The sequence below is a fragment of the Rhinatrema bivittatum genome, chromosome 1, assembly GCF_901001135.1.
Source record: "Rhinatrema bivittatum chromosome 1, aRhiBiv1.1, whole genome shotgun sequence".
NCBI classification, from domain to species: Eukaryota; Metazoa; Chordata; class Amphibia; order Gymnophiona; family Rhinatrematidae; genus Rhinatrema; species Rhinatrema bivittatum.
This window is the reverse complement of record NC_042615.1, coordinates 460,136,150-460,156,694: the sequence shown is the minus strand read 5'-3', so window position 1 is coordinate 460,156,694 and position 20,545 is coordinate 460,136,150. Positions and strand designations below refer to the sequence as shown.

Below are 20,545 nucleotides of genomic sequence, written 5' to 3'. Positions count from 1 at the left end.
ACTCACATCCCTTCAACTTGCACTCAATGCCTCAAAAACCGAGCTTCTCCTCATCCACAACCATCATACATTCAAGCTCCTTCCCCCCAATGACCCCAAGACCCTCTCCTTAACCTCACAGCCCGCCGTCCGAAACCTTGGTGTACTCATTGACCCTCTTCTGAACCTAAAAAATCACATCAGCTCTGTCCTTAAAGGCGGTTTCTACAAACTAAACATCATCAAGAAACTCAAGCCCCTACTTCACACACACGATCTCAAAACAGTCATCCAAGCCATCCTCTCATCCAAGCTGGACTACTGCAACTCCCTCTACCTTGGACTCCCCTACACCACTATCAAACCCCTCCAGATACTTCAAAACGCCACTGCAAGACTCCTTAGCAACACACGTAAAACAGACCATATAACCCCAGTCCTTAAGGAACTGCATTGGCTACCCATCTCTTTCCGCATCCTCTTCAAATCCCTCACCATTATATACAAATCTATTTACAAGAACAATCCCTCATGGCTTAGCGAACCTCTCCAACTCTCGCGATCTGCCCGCCCCACCAGAACAAACCTTGCTGGCACCCTTCAAGTCCCACCCCTTAAGAAGGCCTGCCTTTCAGCAACCAGGGAACGTGCCCTATCTATTGCCGGTCCAACGCAATGGAACACCATGCCACCCCACCTCCGTCTGGAGCCCTGCCCCTTGAAATTCAGAAAGATGCTCAAAACATGGCTCTTCCACCAGGCCTTCCCAGACTAGCCACCCCCTCTACCCACCCTTGCCCCCCCTGCTGTAATTATGTAATTACGTTTATCTTTCATGACCACGATTAATGCTTGTAAATATGTTTTTATCTCCCCTTCCCCTCGCTTTACCTTTCAGGCTCCCCCCAGAGCCTCTACTCTCTCATTCATAACTTCCTGGTTCTCCCCTCCCCTGTTCTATGTAATTTCAATCTTTCGTTAAAATGTAAACTGATATGATGTGTATTTTAATGTCGGTATAAAAAAGATGTTAAATAAATAAATTAAATAAATTACATTCAGGTACCTCCCTATCCCCAGGGGGTTTATAATCTAAGTTTGTATCTGAAGTAATGTAGGATAAAGTGACTTGCCCAAGGTCACAAGGAGCAGCAGTAGGATCTGAATCCTGGCTTCCCTGGTTTGTAGCTCACTGCTCTAACCACTATGCTTCTCCTCCACATGTCTGTGCATAAACAATCGTAACTGGAATATGGGATATTACAGTTGATCAATCAGTGGCCAGGTACTATGGGCAGGACCCTCACTACTGATGAGATGGTTGAAAAAAATGTTACACAGTGAAAACAAGAAGCCAAAAGTTTATTAACGAGAATAGATCTTGTGGTTTTATGTTTTGAACAAATGAATAGTCTCCTCAATCTGAACATGTGGAAAGTCCTCAAAGTACACAAAGTAATACAGATGGATAAATGAACAGCACAGACTTTGGAAGGAGAAAGTGTATTAGTCAATTTTTTTAACGTATGGAAATTTTTACATTAATACACTTTCTCACAGTCAAGAAACAATTTATAACTACCATTAAATATTCTGACTAACTTGACAGATGGATCTGGTTACATACTGCCTCCTGGTAAATAATAGCAGAGGATGAGTTTCTTCATCAGCTTTACTCTGAGGTGTTAATTCGTTCAGGACCATGTGTTCCCTTCATGGAGTGTGTGCAAGGCTGCCTTTGAAGGTGTCTGGAGAAGACTGTAAAAGAAAACAAAATTTAACGGGTTATGTAACAAGTCACCACATACCTAGCCAGAGGTCTTTGTGCTCTGTCCATGCGCAGAACTGCTATTGGCCATGTTTCATCATTAATATTTTAACAACCAGTAAAAAAAAGAATACAGCAGGAGAAAAACCTATTTAAATTCATCTTTTATCTTTTTTTTGTCATTCCTTTTTCTCATATGAAAAGTACCATGTACATATGAAATTGTGGCACTCTCACACTTTCTGGACAGACCAGGGCTACGAGGTGTCACAGCTGCTGCTGTGGAATATTTCTTTCAAAGTGCAGAGAAACAATTGCAGACTAGACTTTTTGACTTTTTTTTTTTTTGCATCATCTTGACATGTTTGCAATTCCATTCCAATTGAATCCAATAGAGTAAAAAGAAAGAGGGTGTCGCAGGCCTGTAACTTTCCATGGGAGTAAAAGAAAATAAGAAATTATTTCCGATCCCCCCACCTTCCATAGACATAAAGGTCAACAAATAAGTTGTAGGTGGCACTTGTTTATTGGACCAACTTAATATATTTGTGACTAACTTCCTTCACAGGTCAAAGCTGCAGGAAAATGAAAGGGAATCATAGTTTACATTGCCAATGGTGGGGCAGTGATGTTTGTTTTCAGAGCTGTTAAGAATTGTAAAGGTAAATGATTGGTGGGGGGGAGGGGAGCAGGGGATTGATGTGTTTGTACTCCTGTACAGCTCCTTATTTCCACCTATCAAAGCACACTGCTTACTCCCCTATGCAATAATGAGACCTACCTAGGTAAATGGGAGGCTACTGCTCTGAGCTGGAATTCATTTATTCAGGATGGTGGCCACGGGGAGGTGAATGAAAGCTGCTCAGCATCATTTGAAAGCAGGAGTGAAGGCAGAGTCCAATAAACGGAAGTGTAGGCAGGCTCATCCTCCTCTATTCTCTGAATACTTTTTAGGCCCTTGCAAATAACTTTTTTCATGACAGCAGATATTGGGCAAAACTCGATATTCAGCTTCTGTTCAGGACATCAAGCTATTCACCTAGGCGATTATGTCGTGGGAATATGCAAAGCCACAGACACAGTGGCTGCTGTTCTTCATTTTTCTTCAGAGCTGCTGTGAATATGCCTGTGATGTTACTAAGTCAGAATGCGTGATTCTTGTCTTTTGGACACGCATGGTTATGTTCCATCAGTAATTTTCTTCATTAAATAAAGTGAGGAACATCACAAGACGTGGGATAGTTGGGTTGGAATCAACAGGCTACAATTTGACAGAAATCAATCGCCTCCAGTCAGGCTAGTGGCGGCTATGTATCGTCCAACAAGGCCACAAGTATCTAGCTAGTGGATGTGTGGGCAATAACCCCACTAGTTTTGTTAACAGTTTAGATTATTAGAAAGCTTGACAGTAAGACATGGGGGAGGGAGGCCTGGGTGTTGTATTATGTATGGAAACTTGTATACTCATCTACCCAGGATAGTATAGAATCAAAGAGGAAAACCAAGAATACTGACTTGGATGAGGATTGCTATCCTACAGGTACTCAAGTTTCTATGACTAGCAAATGGGCTATATCCTTAGCATCACTGACAGGAATAACTGTCCAGACTTGGCCAAGCTATGTTCATCTGCCATCATGTATTACATTACTCTGTTAAATGAAGTTTTCTGGGAATCTCTGCAAGACTTTTGCAAACTGGGATACAATCAAGAGAGGAAAAAGAAATGCCATCACATCCATAAGAGAGAGAAGGCTATGACAAAGCTTTCTTCTAATTACAGGTGAGCTCTAGGACAGTGGTTCCCAAACCTGTACTGGAGGATGCCCAGCCAGTCAGATTTTGAGGATATCCATAATGAACATGCATGCACTGCTTCCAAAGCATGCACATTCTATCTCATGCATATTCATTGTGGATATCCTGAAAACTTGACTGGCCGGGGAACCTCCAGCACAGGTTTGGGAACCCCTGCTCTAGGGTAATGTGGATCTGCTTGACCAGTGCTGCTGAATATCTTCCTAGAATTCCGAATGTGACCCTCTGCAAGCCTAGGAGTTGGAGTGCTACCCTAAGTAATAAGGGGCATTTTCTTCCTAACTGAGTCATATTTAGTTGCCTGTTAAATTTACTTATTTATTGATTGATTTATATGACTGGCTAGTTACTATGAATCTTGTAGAAACTAATTTCCGAATTTTAAATGCCCGGCACGCTTAAAAATCGGTTCTCATGCCAGGCCCTATGTGCACCGCACACATTTTCAAAGGGGCCCGGCCACGCGCGTAAGTGCCAATATGCGCACAAGTGCTAGGCCCTGAAAAAGGGGTGGGCAAGGGGTGTGGTCTGGGCAGAGAGGGGCGGGACAGAGGCCGGCTGGGACAGCGACCATTAGCTGCTGTCCCGGGGAAGCACGTACCAGCAGTCGGCCGGTGTGTGTAACTTACTTTTGCTCCGAAGGAGCAGGTAAGATAGGAATAAAAAAAAAAACTACTTCTAGTTAGTACAGGGGTCGGGGAGGAGCGGGGGAAGGGTAAGGAAGGTTAGGCAGAGGGTTAGGGAAGTTCCCTCCCAGTCCGCTTCTTAATTGGAGCAGACTGGGAGGGAACCGGGGAAGGCCCGATTGCATCGCCATGCATCATTTGCAAAAATATACCTGCCTACACGTGGCCACCAGATTTTATAACATGTGCGCACCGGCGCATGCATGTTATAAAATCGGCGTGCCATGTGCGCGCCGGGAACCGCGTGCACATGGACGGACGTGTATCTTTTAAAATCAACCCCTAAGTGGTGTCTGATATTACACAATTTAATTTTGGGGGAAATGTTTTAGGTGAAATAAGGTAGGTGAATTTTAATCAGTACATACCAAGTCCATTTATTTTTAAGCATTTTGCTAAGACAAATTATAGTTGAATAAATTCTCCACCCTAGTTCTTTATGCTAGTCTTTCTTTTGATTACAAAAAGCTATTGTCTTCTCCCTATTCCCTCCATACCTTGCCCTGAAACATCTAAATGATAAATAATTATATGTTTTTAAGACATACAAGTTAGAAATTTTCTAAATAAAAAAAACCCAAAACAATGCTCCTACAAAAATACTTTTAAATAATCACGATTGTGACTTACTGCAGAGTTAAGCTAACATACAATTTTTCCAAAATTCTAAAGCATTTTGGAATAAAACTTTTGAAATAAAAGATGTAAGCCATAACTTATCAGCAATACACATCAACATGCTAAAGGAAAACTTGGCACTTCAAAACAGATGATTAAAGCTAAATACTGGACTTTATTTCAAAATTTGTGAATGAAAAGGGTCGAAAATAATTGATCTTGCACATCACATCAGGATGCACACTGTGATAAATAACAGTTAACAGTGTACACAATTGCTTCTTATTATGTATTATAGTTCTGTGGATAACAAGTGAGCTATACAGTTTTAATGTAATTTTCAGCAGCAGAGGTCAGCCTGAACAAATCTGTATAGGCTGGCCATCTGAATTCAAGAGGGATTCATAATAGTGCTTAGGGTGACTTTTTAACCAGCTTTAAATAACAATTTTTTTAAGGAAAAAACCCCCCAATATTGTATTCACTTATCAATTATGTCTCAAGAAATCTTTAAACTTATCATATCCCATCAGAAAACAAAAGGTAAAAAAGGAGTGTCTTAGCTGTCACATCTTATCAGTTAAGCACAGCTGGCTCCATAGTGAGACAGAGCACATTAATCTTTGCTCTGTATATACTCCCTTCTGATATCATGTCCCTAGAGCAAAAATGCAGTATGTCACTCATTGATCAAAACTTAAGGGGGAAAAGGTTTTTTTTAGCAACTCAAAAATGTCTTGCCTGCACAGGTTTCAAGGCAAACCAAAAATATCTTTTCCAAAGGAATGTTTGATTTATCTGTAATGTACCACAGCAAACATCTGCAGAGAAGCATCTCTCCTGGGAAAAGAGGAAGGAATGTGTTCTGTCCCACTGTGAGCACAGCTAGGCATAAGGGAAGAAGAGACTGAAAGCTCTGATTCACCATATTAAACAATTCTAATAGGAGAAGACAAAGTTTGAAGATCTAAAGGTGAATTTTCAAAAGGTTGTGCACGTAAAATTAGCAGATACACATGTAAAATAGCATATGCCGGCATATATCCTAATAAACCTGAACATATGGGTGTGAGTAAGCATTGCATGAGCAAAATTGCACATGTAAAAAGGGTAGCCAACTTTTTCATGGATCATAACTGGGCGCCCAACTAATGTTCATGCTTTGGGAGGGGAGGTGCAGGGGGGGGGGGGGGGAATGATTACAGACTACTGTCAGTTGTCGATACACTCATTACTTGGCTTTCAAACACCCCTCAATATACTTTGTTTTATAAAATGTTATTTCAACTATCCTCATAAAGACATCAACCGCAGCCTCTCATGCAGTTTTGCCCTCTATCTCTCATATACACACACACACCCAAACACACAGCATCCTCTCTCATACACACATACACACCTAAACAAACATTCTCCTATCTCATACACACATGCACACTTCCAGGCACAGCCTCCTCTCTCATACACACACACATTCACACTCACTCCTAAACAAACATTCTCCTATCTCATATACACATGCACACTCCCAAACACAGTCTCCTATCTCATACACACACACACACTCCCAAACAAACATTCTCCTATCTCATACACACATGTACTCTCCCAAACACAGTCTCCTATCTCATACACACACACACACCCACCCAAACACACAGCCTGCTCTCTCATACACACATACACACACAGTCCTAAACAAACATTCTCCTATCTCATACACACATGCACACTCCCAAACACGCAGCCTCCTCTCAAACACAGGTAGTTCACTGTCCTTTCCTTAAAACCTTCCCAGCCTTTCATCTGTGTCTCCCTTGTGCCGCCTCTCTCTAAATATGCGTATATGTATTTTATTTTTATTCTGTTTTTTGGCACTTCAAAGTGGAATACATATAGGTACCTCTCTATCCCAGAGGGTTTATAATCTAAGCTTGTATCTGAAGTAATGTAGGGTAAAGTGATTTGCTGTGGGATGGAGAAGGAGCCTCTTGCAAAAAATGGATTTTCAGTGTCCAGTCAGTACTTCTGACTGGACACTGTACAGCACAGCTGAAAACCTGGCTGTCCAGTCCAAAACTGGGCAGTTGGGAACCCTAGCTGGACCAGGGGTATTCCAGGCACGGTCTATGCAGGGGGGACATTTTAGATGCTAAATTCTCCCGCTGCTTTACGTTTATAAGTTGCTATACTAGAACCTATCAAAGCGATGCACTAAGTCTGTTAACTGCTTATATTTACACTTGCTAATTATCTGTCATGTGAGACTAAAAGTCTTTTCTACCAAATACTGATTGGGTGAAGGGTCTGAGTAAACTAGGGGGAGTTCAGGCTGAAGAACCAGGAGCGTCTTGATGACCTAGAGATAGACTGGGCAAACTGCTGGACTAATTGGTAAAACTGGTCATTTCCTTCACGTACACATATTACAAAATTTGAGGGCTTATATGCATAAAAGCTGACAAGTGCTAAGGAACATATGGTACGTGTGTGAAATATTTACAAGTAAATGTTCAAAATTAGAAGCACAAATACACAAATGTAGCAGATTTGTGCTATTTGGATAAATTTCAATTTATCCTGATAAATCAAAACTTTGCCACCACTTATCCAGGTAAGTCTCGCTAAGTGCTACTTAGCCGGCTATACCCTAGATTCATAAAAATGTGTTATTAATGCATTGATAATGCCCGCTTTAAGAAAAAGGGGTGCATTTTAGAATTACTGCATGAACTTATCACTTTACATTGGTAGTATCACATGGTATAGTAAACTTATTGCACACTTTGATAATTCCTATTTTTGCATTTTGCAAGAGAGAGAGAGACTGAGAGAGAAGCTATGTATAAAGCCATATTAGTCAAGTGTTTATATCTCAATAGGAGGGCCATCTAATAGCTCAAGGTGAGGTGTTGGTAGTGCTTTAAGGTTTAGGGGCCAGTTTCTCATGTAGACTGAGACATACAAACAGCACAGTACACCTTGGTGAAGATTTGATGTCATTTGTAGTAAGTAAAGTGTCACAAAGATGCCATTTCTACTATGTCCTCTCACCCTAGCTTGATGGACTCTATAACAGGGTACCATCAAGCTAGGGCGAGATAACATAGTACAAAATTTAATCTTTGTGAGACTTTTCTTACTCCAAATGACGCCAAATCTTCACTGAGGTGTACTGTGTTGTTTGCACGTCTCTCTCTAATGAGAAACTGGCCCCTAAATCCTAAAGCACCACCAACACTTCACCTCAACCTATTAGATGGCCCTCCTCTACAGTTATAAATAGTTGCACACTGTGAGGTCCGCCCCAGAAGCTGGTGCGCTTTCTCTCTCTCTCTCTTTCTCACATCCAGAAATGCAATTCTAAAAATTTATCACAAATTGCATTATGGCCATTTCGGACATATCGCACAGCCTAACATCAAGAAAAAAAAGATGTCGTTATTTCTGGCGTTAAAACTATGCGATATTGCCCCTCATTTTACTAAATCCCACCCAAACTCCTCCCTGATCCCACCCCTCCCAAAAATTTGCATTTACGCTGTGCGTAACTGTTTTTATCGAACGCATTAAATGACAGGGTGCTGAAGCTGGAGAGAACAGCGAAACTGACTTTGGTGGAGGCACATAAAGGTTTGAAAAATATGGATCGCACGGATCAGGGGCAACTACTAGCAGAGAGGTGGAACAAGGATGGAGTGTTTCAGGTCTCCCCCAGGGTAATTCGGACCAGCTTTCAGTGGATATCACGAGTGTCCAGTAACTCCTATTACCGTGAGATGCAATATAAGTTTCTATGGAGGGCTTACATACCCCCAGTCCTCCTGTTCAGAGCCGGGTTACGAGAGACCAGCCAATGTGCCAAATGTTATATGGATTCCTGTACATTATCCTACTCATTTTGGGGTTGTCCCAGGGTTAGGCGCTACTGCGGTTCTATTGTGCGGTACTTGGAACTGCTGTTGGGTGTCTCTGTTCCCCTCTCGCCTCTAGTCATGCTATTTGATTGCCTACCCTCTTCCTCAGTAATACGGAAGGCAGAATTCTGCCTGTTGTTGCAGAAGGCTTGTTATGTGCGAAAGAAATTGATCTTGTTATACTGGAAGACAGCGGTCACGCCCTCATATTGGATGTGGAGGAATGCTTTTCATAAGCTTCTGCAGCTGGAGAATTTAGCATCTAACACGTCCCCCCTGCATAGATGTCACTTTTGAAAGTATGGAATGTCTACCTACAGTCTCTACCCCACAAAGTGTGAAGCTCCATCCTAAATAATTAGAGAGTGTTATGTTTTGTAAGGTTTGGGTGGACCCTTGGACACTGGCAGCTGACCACCCCCACGGGGGGAAGTCCTGTGAGGGGCCACAGGTCAGGCTCAGCTCTGGACACACAAACAGATTACATATTTATTTAGACAGCTTGTGAAGCCACAAGAGGTGGCGATAGTGAGTAGAAGATGGAGCCCGGCTGGGCTAGTATTCCTCAGGGCGCTGGAACAGCGGTTCCTCCGGTAGCAGTGCTGTAGTGAAAAGAACTGAGAGAATGAGTACAATAAGACATTCACAGAGTCCCCATTATGGGGAAGCCCCGAGATAGGGAGAGCTGGCCCTCGAGGAGCGAGAATCAGATCCCTGGGAGCAGAGACTCGTTGGCAAGTAATCACGCAGCAGTTCCACGTAGGAGATGGCACTGGCGCTGGAACGGAGGCAGGCCCTCGAGGAGCGAGTCCCTAGTTCCAGAGAAACAGCTCTGAGGAGTAGATGGTAGTAGTACTCACAGATGGTGTCTGTAGCGAATTCTTCCAAGTAGAAGAGGAGATGGACATAGGCAGCGAGTCAGGGAACATGGGCCCTCGAGGAGCGAGTACCGGTTCCTGATAGTGACTTGAAAGAAGCAGAGAGGCCCCCGAGGAGCGGGTATCCCGTTAGCAGAAAAGAGTCCAATAGAGGTTGGAGGCAGAGTAGCTGGGTATGAAGAGCGAATCCCATCCGTAGGAAATTCCTTGCTAACTCAACGGCTAGCAATAAACAACAGGCTTAAATATCCGGGCAGCGTGACATCATCACAGGGAGAGGCCCCTGAGGTTTGCGCCATAGAAGAAATAAGAATGAGGGCCGCGCGGTGCGCGTGCTCTAAGGTACCTGAGGAGCATGGCGGGAGGCAGCACCCAAGCCGGTCTGGGGACGCTGGAGAGGACGGCAGGCAGACGCCGCAGCAGCCAGACGTCCACAAGGAGCAGGAGGAGTCGCAGAAAAAGAAAGGTAGGTGGAGTGAAGCCGTCGGGCAGCGAAGGTTGCAACAGAGAGACAGTACTGTGAAGGTCCACTCCTCTTCTTTGTTGACAGGTTGCATCGTGATCTCCGGTCCTACGAGTTCTTGCGGACTTGAGGACTTGCTCCATATATCCCAGAGATCCAGGGCGGGTGGGGGGGAGGGTGGTTTGGTATACTTGTCCCATAGGGGGGGTCACTATGAATATGAGCAACAAGTGGTTGTGTGCGTTTCTGGTCAAGGCAGGCTCTCAGAGCACGCCTCCTTGGCTGTTTGGTTTATGTTTCTGTATATTTGCTCAATAAAAATCATTTAAACATAAAAAGTCTTGCTTAGCTGGAAAGTTGCACTTTTCAAGAGTTAGCCGGATAAGTCAAAGCTTATCCGGCTATGTTGAAAATACATTCCATGTATCTCTTAAATACGCATAAATGTTATAGGGTAGATTTATTTATATTTTACATCGTGCATGCGCATGTGAGTGCACAATATATAACACATGAGCATTAGCACACACGCACTCCTATACACGCGTATGTAAAGAAATGTGTGCATGTTTCAAAGTTATCCTCCCTCTGGAGGAGCTTTCTCCTTTTTTATGTTTATGAGGTCGGGGCTCTGTGGAGCTCTTTTTTCATATCAATAACAAATAAAATAAAGTAAGAATACTGAAAGCATGGGGCGCTTTCATGGGATCTGAAGACAAAACAGCATTCATCATGTTTACACTGATAGACTGATTACAAACATGGGACTTATTTTGCCTGATGTGGATAAACTTCTCAGGTTTAATCACTGTGCCTTGCTAATTTGCAGGTTGTGAACTTGATAAGAATGAATTGAAATTTTTTTAAATGAAATTGTCAGTGGGCGGTCAACTCCTGCTTTAGCCAGAGCTTTTTTTTTTTTTCTTTAACTCCTTGGTCATTAAGAGTCAGTGTCAGCCTGAGATTTGGGGCCTTATTCTAAAAGGACTTTTCTTCCACCCTCCCCTTCACCCCTGTTCTGGAGTCCATGACAAACAATCTTAATTGAATAAATGCCCTTTGTCTCACATCATGAAAACAATTATTGAAATGAGCACTAGGAGGAAAAATCACAATGCTTTCAAAGTGAAAAAAAAAAAAAAGCCTCAGGATACTGTTGATTTTTGTAACAATGCTAAGTGAAGACTTAAAAGCTTTCTGTGCCTGCTGAAAAAGGAGGTTGCAACATCAGAGAGATATATATTTATATGAAGAGTTCCTAGCATATAAGACAAACACAGCTAATTTCTTTTCTTCTGTTCAGTAGCTGAGGTGAACAGAACTCTTTTCTAACAGAAAACATGCCAAGCAGCTTCATCTGTAAAACCACAAAGTAACATTTTGCTTTAAAGTTATTCACATGTACTGTCATATTCTCTTCGGTCACATCAATAATCAACAGTGGCAAATGAGCCTACTCACACAGCCAAATTACCTTAAAAAAAAAAAAAGCAATCATGAGACCAACAGAAACTTAACTTAGTTCCAACTGACCCAAACAACTATTGACTGCAGAGCCCGATTTTGATATAGGCAACATAGGCCCATGCCTAGGGCACCGAATTCTGAAGGCAGCCACAAACTGGGACACACCCTGCTGCTCTTTGATTTCCAGGGGCAAACCCCTCCCTGTGTCCCGTCCACTGCCTCTGGGCAGCATAATCTTAAATCCGGCTTCCCCTTTCTGAGTAGGGTGGTATTACTACCACTTTCTGAATATCTACATGTCAACAGTGCCTTGGATCCCTACTAATCTGATTGCTGATCATATGACAGCACTGAAAGACTCCATCCTCTCGTCTACACTGTTTAACATCTACATGGGTCCCCTTTGAAAGCATCAGAGACTACAGAATCTCATACTGCTCCTAGGCTGATGGCATACAACAGCTGATCCCACTCAACACTAAGAATGTATTTATTTACAAATTTTTCTATACTGCCTAGAACAGAAAAACTATGTTAATCGGTGTACAGTTAAACAAGCTTCCCAAATTCTGAGGGGAACAAAAAATCCTGCATGGGATAGGGAACTCTATGCAAATTCTGGATTGTGCAGTTAATGCACAATGTGAGAATGTTATAACCATTAACAACCTCCACGAGTGCTTAGCAAAAGCAGCCAGTTGACTATACCAAAACAAAGTAAGTCTTAACCTCAAAAAGACAGAAATGCTCTGAACTGGGAAAAAAGGAACCTGGGCATTCGTTTTCCAAAAGTGCTCATCAATGGAACTCCACTGTTAGTTCACAAGTATGGAGTCTAGGTTTTATATCGGACTCACAAGTCGGCGCCAAAGCCTAAATTCAAGCAGCTTTATTCCATCTCTGACAGCACCACCATCTTCGACCTCGCTTGGATGATGATGCTTTTGTAACTGTCATCCAAGCTTTGGTAATCTCTCTGTATGCCAGCAACCCCAACACCCTAAATCACTGTGACTCACACGATAGCGAGGGCCAAGAAATTCAAACACATAACCCCCTATTCTTAAATGCCTTACACTTGCTTACAATAATCTACTGCACTGCTACCTCAAGCTTTTTTATTTTGTGGCACTTTTGAAGTTTGTTTAATCATCGTGGCACAGCATGATTTTTACTCTCCTCCCCTTTCCACTGGCAGGAAGAAAGCAATGTTTTTTACCTGTGTGTGCCTCATTCTGCCTGTTTGATCTGACAGCTGAACGTGTGTAACCCCAATTACAGGGCCCCACACAGCCTCTGCTAGCTTCAGATTGAAGCTAGCAGAGGCTGCATACGCAGATATTTTATTTTTATTTATTTATATTCTGCTTTTTGGCACGTCAGAGCAGATTATGTTCAGGTACAGTGGGCGTTTCCTGCTCCTCAGAAAGCTCCCAATCTAAGGGGTTCATTTATCATTTTGCGTTAGGGCTTTAACGCTAGCATCAAGGCCCTAAAGCATACGATAACGCCATAACATACGCAGTAAATAGCGCAATGCATGTTGGTATGCAAATGTTACATTTGCTATGCAAGTGGGAGACGTTTGGGTGGAGTTAACGGTAATGAGTAATTCCTAACGCGATAGAGTATTGAACAGCAATGCACGTCACCACTGTAATCAAGCTAGGTAGAGAGTACATTGTACAAATCAACTCCTCTTTTACCGTTCATTGCTCCAAATGACAGAAAATCTTCACTGATGTGAACTTGCTGTTTGTACCTCTGACTGTGTATGTAACACTGCTCCCCAAAACCTACCCTACCCCTCAAATCTCTCTTACTCTCTCTCTCTCACTCTCTGCAACACAGTTATTATTGATTCCAAGTTGTCTATGAAGAATCATGTCAAACATGTGGTGATAACAGCTTTTTATAAACTGAAATTAGTTCGTTCTCTTAGGACCATTTTATCACCATTGGAATTGTGCAAGCTATAGTGCTCAATACCATAGATTATTGTAACTCTTTGCATATCGAATTACCAAACTATCTGATTATGGTTTTACAAACAGTGCAGAATGCTGCTGTGAGGATCATTCATTGGTTACATTGAAGGGTAATGTCACACTCACTATATATATGCATTGTTCAGCATTCATTATTTAAGTATTATACTCTATTGCATAAGGCTTCATTTTGTCTTAATGATAAACTTACTTTTCATGAGCCACAAAGTGCTTTGTAGTCTCATCTCAGGCATTACTATGTATTCCTTCCACTGAGGCATGTAAGCTAGAAACAAATAGCTCTAAGGCATTCTCTGCGTTGGCCCTCTATGATGGAATGAGTTGCCTTAAGAGTTAAGACATGAGAAAGATTATCTGAGATTCTGGAAAATGGTTAAGGCCTTTTTGTTTTTGCATGCCTACTCTGAATATGGTCACATCTAATAGCAGCAATGTATTTGGTTGGGGATATGTATAAGTGTGACAATGTATTCATTCTTTTTGTGTTTTAGTTTAAATTGTGTTGTATTTTTAAATGTTTTAACTGTTTTTATTATGTGTGTTTATTGTACTCCACATTGGACAATTTGTGGATTTGTAGATTATAAGAATATTAAATAAATGAAAAATTAGCCAACAAAATTCAACTTTTTCCAACATGTAAATTCTATGTGTGGGACTTTGGACTATGTCTCAGGATATTTCATACTGATGAGTTAATATTCTATTTGTAGAGAACCCAATGCTTCCTAGTAGCAGGATTGTCCCATTATAGGGGGGAAGGGGGAATAGAAATAGTGTGTTGGATTTTAGCTCCCCAATGTGGAAGACTTACATGGTGGAGTCTCCAGAATTTAAAATCCAGAGCCACCATTTTAGGATGTGGATTTTGAGTTAACCCTTGCAGGAGGCAGGATATCTCTATGCCTGCTCCTGGTTTTGGTTATTTTCTTGGGGAAAGGACCCATAGACATCTAGGTTGAAGCCTAGGGATGGACAAGAGGATAGGGTGCCTTTTTCCCTTTGTGAAGAATGTCATCTTTGCTCTTTTGAATTGGGGTGTAGGAAGTTTTTTTACCCTTCCTTCTTTGGATTTTCCTGTTTTCTCAAGATTTGTATTTGCAGCCTTCCCGAGTCCCTTAGGATCCAGGGTCTCAGGGTGGTAACCTCCTAAGGTGTTTAGAATCTCTCACAGAGAGAGAGGTCCAGTGGACTATTGGAAGTCCTGCAGGGGAACGAATCTCCACTCGTTCCTGGGGAAGAACTTGAAATGAGTACAGAGGAGACCTGTTACTTGGTGTTATGGTAATGGTTAACACACTCATCTAGTGTTAACCATGACCACAACACCAAAATATTGTAGGAAGGAGTGACGAGGTACCCTCCCATTATCAACAGAGAAATAAGGAGAAAACGTTTTGTGTCAAGCAACTGGACTGTATTGTACTACATAAGCAGATTGTACTATTTATGTACCATACACTAAGGGGTAGATTTTCAAAGGGATACGCGTGTACCCCCCGAAAACCTACCCCAAACCCCTCCTGCGCGCGCTGAGCCTATTTTGCATAGGCTCAGTGGCGCGCACAAGCCCCGGGACGCACATAAGTTCCGGGGCTTGCAAAAAGGGGCGGTCGGGGCGTGGCCAGGGGCACGGTTAGGGATTGGGGGTGTGGCCAGGGGTGTGTGGGCGGTCCGGGGGCGTGGCCGAGTGTCCCGACACAGCGGCCTGTGTCGGGGCCTGCCGCACCAGCGCGTGTAAGTTACTACTGCCCGGAGGCAGTAGTAACTTCTCCGATAAAGGTGTGGGGGGGGTCTAGATAGGGCCGGGGGGGTGGGTTAGGTAGGGGAAGGGAAGGGAAGGTGTGGGGGAATAGAAAAAAGTTCCCTCCGAGGCCACTCTGGCCTCGGAGGGAACGGGCAGCGCGCGCAGGGCTCGGCACGCGCAAGTTGCACAAATGTGCACCCCCTTGCGCACGCCGACCTAGGATTTTATAAGATACGCGTGGCTACGCCTGGTGCGTGAACAAAAGTACGTGCGCGTATGTTTTTAAAATCTACCTCTAACTAAGGACATAAGCCCTACTAAAGTTTATAGTTTATTACATATTGCATTATTGCACTATTGATGTGATACACAATACCTCAGCAAAATAAATTAATCATTGTCATTTACTGGTTGTCTATTTATATTATGTCTACTATTTATGCAAACACTTTGCTTCAGCAAGGGCTATTTCACTACTGTCAACTACCCTGAATGCCTTACTTTACAAGCGTTACACTACACTTTGCATGCAACGCTATATGTAACGTGGTTTGAACTCCCTGGCTGGGAAAGTCTATCATAAATTAGTTAGGATTACGATGGTGATGATGAAAGTAGATTTTCTATTGCACTTGGCCATTTTTGCAGGTTATGGTGATACAGCTTGCCAGTTATGCCCTTCCACATTGATCATCTCCCGTCCACACCCCCTCCCTATCTCCTTTCCTCTCTGCCTAATTCCCAAGCTGCATGAGTTCATATCTAGAGAGATTTCAATTTGCTGCATTTTTTTCCCTTTCTCATGCTGCAGAAAAAAATAGTCGGGTCAGCCCAGGGAGTATTCTTTCTCATGAAATTCTTGTGGATAATTTTTTGTCCACTTCTGCATGTCACAGAAGAGTCCTGGATGATAAGAATCACCTTTCTTGTTGATTTTTTCTAACTAGTTTCCTTTCAGGCTATGCTATTTTTTGTTAGACAGATGTGGAAATTATCCAAAGATGGCACAGTACATTAGCATTCAGGACTCCACAGGACCCTTCTTCCAAAAGTCCTTACATTATGCTCATCTGATGATGTGGTCTCAAACGCTCACGTTTCGCACCATCTCTGGACAATTCTCATCTTGCTCTAAAGAAAGGTATTACATCCTTTACAGAATTCTGTTTTCTCTAGGACCAAAATAGGTAATAGAACTCTATCTTCTTCAACTGTAGGTTTTTGGTTTGGTTTTTTTTAAAGCAGATTAACAAGGGAATAATCAAACTGCCCATGGGTGTTTTAAACCTATGGACCTGCAAGAACATTTTCAAAGGGGTAATCTCAATGGTTTCCCTTTGGAATGCAAGACTCGGCCAAAGCTGTGGGTATTTCAGTATCTGCAGACTTTGCATCTGCTTTACCTTGCTCATAGCTTGCACCATAAATCATGCACAGAGATTTCAAAATGAAATCCCTGGATGTTGTCTGCCAGCTCCGCCCCCCCCCCCCCTCCCATTATCTCCCCCCTCCCCAGCCCTGCCCTTCCCATTTGTGGCACAGGAAAAATTGTTTGCAGTATCCGCAGATGGGGAGGGAAATCTCAGCCTCCGATTTCACCCGGGTTACTGCTTAGTTATCCAAGTAATATCTTTTGAAAATTGCCCGCATAAAGAAACGCAGGTGTTTTGTTTTTAGCTGGGGAATATGCATCTCTTTACCGGAGGTTAACTGGAGCATCTTCTGTGCATTCTTGTTTGCAATACCTTTCATTCCTGGATTCACTGTTAGACATCAGGGTTTACAGAGTCACTAGGCTTCTAGCTGTGTCTGAGGATGTCGCTGCTAGTTGCGAGCGACTGAGCATAAGCATCTTGTGCATGCAAGTCCTTATCTTCCAGAAACAGTTGCCTCCAAAATGAAAACATGTGCTGTCCCTTTTTGCTCTAATGAAAGCCCAGTTGTGCGAGTAATTTAATCCCAGTGAGTCTGTGTGCTCAATAAACACGGTGCTAGCACTGGAGTGGTGTATTTCTCAGGGTTTGCACGGAAAGCAAGCTGTTTGACATTTTCTATAATGTGTCATGATTTCTCCAATAAACAGTCATTTTTGTAGTTTTTCCTTTGCCTCCAAGGCAGTTTTATTTTAGTGATGTGTGCATTTTTTTCATCACCCTTAGCATAGCCTGATGAGTCTGTCCAGAGTGATGTTTTGTTGTTGTTGCTTTCATTTCAGGGGTTTCCTCCCACTTATGCAATGTTCTTTGTTCTTCTCTTGCATTTCTTATCATTGGCCTGAGAACTTACTGGTGATCATTTTAAGACTTCCAATTGGGAGAAAATCGGCGTGAAGAACATTTTATTTTTTTCCCCCTAGCAAATGCCAAAGACAAACGTGGACGTTGCAGTCCTTTTTTTTTTTTTTCTAGAAAGAAAGGTGCTGGTAATCAGATGCGGGCTCATCCTTAGGATAGGGGGAAAATGTCACACTCCCACCACACAGTTTATAAAATACTAGCATACATTTTAACACATGCAAATAGTACACCATGGACAGTTTTGAAATTTGGGCTCAAAGAGAAAAAAAAGAAAAAATATATAATAACAATAATTAAAATTACAGTGGAAAATGACCAGCTTTTTCCCATAAATAGGAACAAACAAAATGATCACCAACCTTATTGAAATAATGGATCAACAAAAAATCAATATAAACGAAAAATGTTGACACCCCCTAGTCTTAATAGAAATACTAGTTTAACAAATCTAGTCACATAATTTAAAAATGAAAACAAATTTATAACATTTTATTAATATGAAAAAAATCTTTGTGTCAAAATCAGGTCAAAAACATTATGCACACTATATTTCCAATTTATTATACACACATATTTTTCTAAAAAACATTCCAACATTCATACTCACATCCTCCCACAACTTACAGTAAAATATAGACTATAATAACCCTGAAATCCATAAGTCCAACACTTGTCCATCATTCATAAATACAACCCATGTGAAGACAATGATCTTCTAACAATATTCTTGAAAGGGCATCTAAAAATGTAAATGCTGTTGTTGCAATAATACTGCTTTTAACATATTTCTTAAACCCCAAAACAGAACACAAATATATTGATGCTGTTAATCAGTTTTTGGACCCCCTCCTTCCCCGAAAAAGGCCTTTGTTTCACCGTATAACAGGCTTCTTATGAAACACCAGAATCTTTCAAATTGCACCTAAGACATTGCAGTCATCATCTTGTAAATGATAAACAGTAGCATTCAGTGATTAGTTCATGCTGTAATCTCCTTAAAAGCATTGTTGAAATGTCTTTTCTCAGGGTTCAAGTATATTATGCATCTTCCTACAAACTCAATAACTTTACCTTCCATTGCCGCTAAAAATAAAACATAAAACCTCAAGTTAACTTCAAACCAAACAATATATTAATCAAAACAACTTTAAACCATCCACTTAACTTTCCCCTATGAGGAACGGCTGAAGAAGTTAGGGCTGTTCAGATTGGAGAAGAGACGCAGAGGGGGGATATGATAGAGGTCTTTAAAATCATGAGAGGTCTTGAATGAGTAGATGTGAATCAGTTATTTACCCTTTCGGAAAATAGAAGAACTAGAGGGCATTCCATGAAGTTAGCAAGTAGCACATTTAAGACTAATCGGAGAAAATTCTTTTTCACTCAACGCACAATTAAGCTCTCGAATTTGTTGCCAGAGGATGCGGTTAGTGCAGTTAGTGGAGCTGGGTTTCAAAAAGGTTTGGATAAGTTCTTGGAGGAGAAGTCCATTAACTGCTATTAGTCAAGTTGACTTAGAAAATAGCCACTGCTATTACTGGCATCAGCAGCATGGGATATTCTTAGTGTTTGGGTACTTGCCAGGTTCTTGTGGCCTGGTTTGGCCTCTGTTGGAAACAGGAGGCTGGGCTTGATGGACCCTGGTCTGACCCAGCATGGGAATTTCTTATGTTCTTACTTATAATAGTCCTAAATTGCAAGACCACCCGATTTTAACTGCATATTTTATTTAGCTATACCTTAAACAGCAGATGGAAACTCCTATCAGGAGCAAAGAAAGGGGAACCTGCTTCCATTGTGATTATGTATTAAGTTTTATATCTATGTATGTATATATGTATCTAGCTATCTAAAACAGTGATTCAGTGAACAATGCTATAAAGTATTGTACTTTTTTTTTTTTTTTTTAGAGTCCATCAGGTCTGGGGCTTTGCATTTTTAATAGCTTTTTGTACTTCTTTAATTATAAAATGTTTGTCCAGTTTCATTTTTCCTTCTTCTCTGTTTTAAGCCCTAACAGGGTCATTTTAAAAGGAGCACGCATGCACCCATAAACATGCATATTGGTGCACGAGCGGAGAGAAGCTGCAATTTTAAATTGAGTTCGCAAGTACGCACATATTATTTAAAGTATCCCTCCCACACGTATTTTGGCTAAGGCTTTAGTAGCTTTTACGTGTATATTCAGGCAGATCTTAAAACAAGCTGGTGCGAGAGAAAAACCAGTTTTTCCAAGTAGTCCACCAGTTTTACCCAGTTCATATCAAGGTCTTCAAGACCACTCTGGCTCTTCATCCTGCAAACCCCTGACTTGATCCCGAACCCTAATGCTGTGTTAAACACCTTAAAACTCGAGATCTCCAGACTTGCTCCTCATTAGGACCTGAAATAAAGTTACGCAGATAACATGCAGACATGCACAAAGGTCAGCTTTTTTAAAATGCGGGCTTATGCGTGAAAGTCTTGGCCCCACCCTGGAATACCTATACCCCACCCATGCCCCATCCCTTTTCTCTGCCTTTTTCTTGTCGCATATATGGCTTCTTAAAATCATGTGATTCGCATACACGCATTTGTGGCCATTTGTGCATGAGCAATGCTTTAAAAATCGACCTGTCAGCCAAGAAAATCTTAACAATCTTATCAATTAAGAACACTTGGTGTTCTTTTTCACATCCCTCACAACTGGAGGTTAGACGGGCTATTTCAAAGATGAATACTATTTTCTGTCTTTTGAGTAATTGTTCAGTGGCCTTCTTTAAAGCACTGAAGGAGATACTGAGTCCAGTTTTGATTGCGATCATAAACAAGTCTTTTGAGGAAGGTTATCTTCCAGATATTTTCATAAAGGCCATAGTAAAACTGATTTTAAAAAAACCCCACATCTGATTTACCCAA

General features: G+C 41.7%; 1 long non-coding RNA gene across 1 annotated transcript in view; it reads right to left on the bottom strand.

The window, feature by feature from the left end:
• Window positions 1–1,362: 1,362 nt before the first annotated feature.
• LOC115081093 overlaps window positions 1,363–20,545 on the bottom strand; it is a 243,198-nt gene continuing 224,015 nt past the window's right edge. Inside the window, exon 4 of the long non-coding RNA XR_003853728.1 lies at window positions 1,363–1,737. This is a non-coding gene — a long non-coding RNA (uncharacterized LOC115081093). The remainder of the gene's footprint in view (window positions 1,738–20,545) is intronic.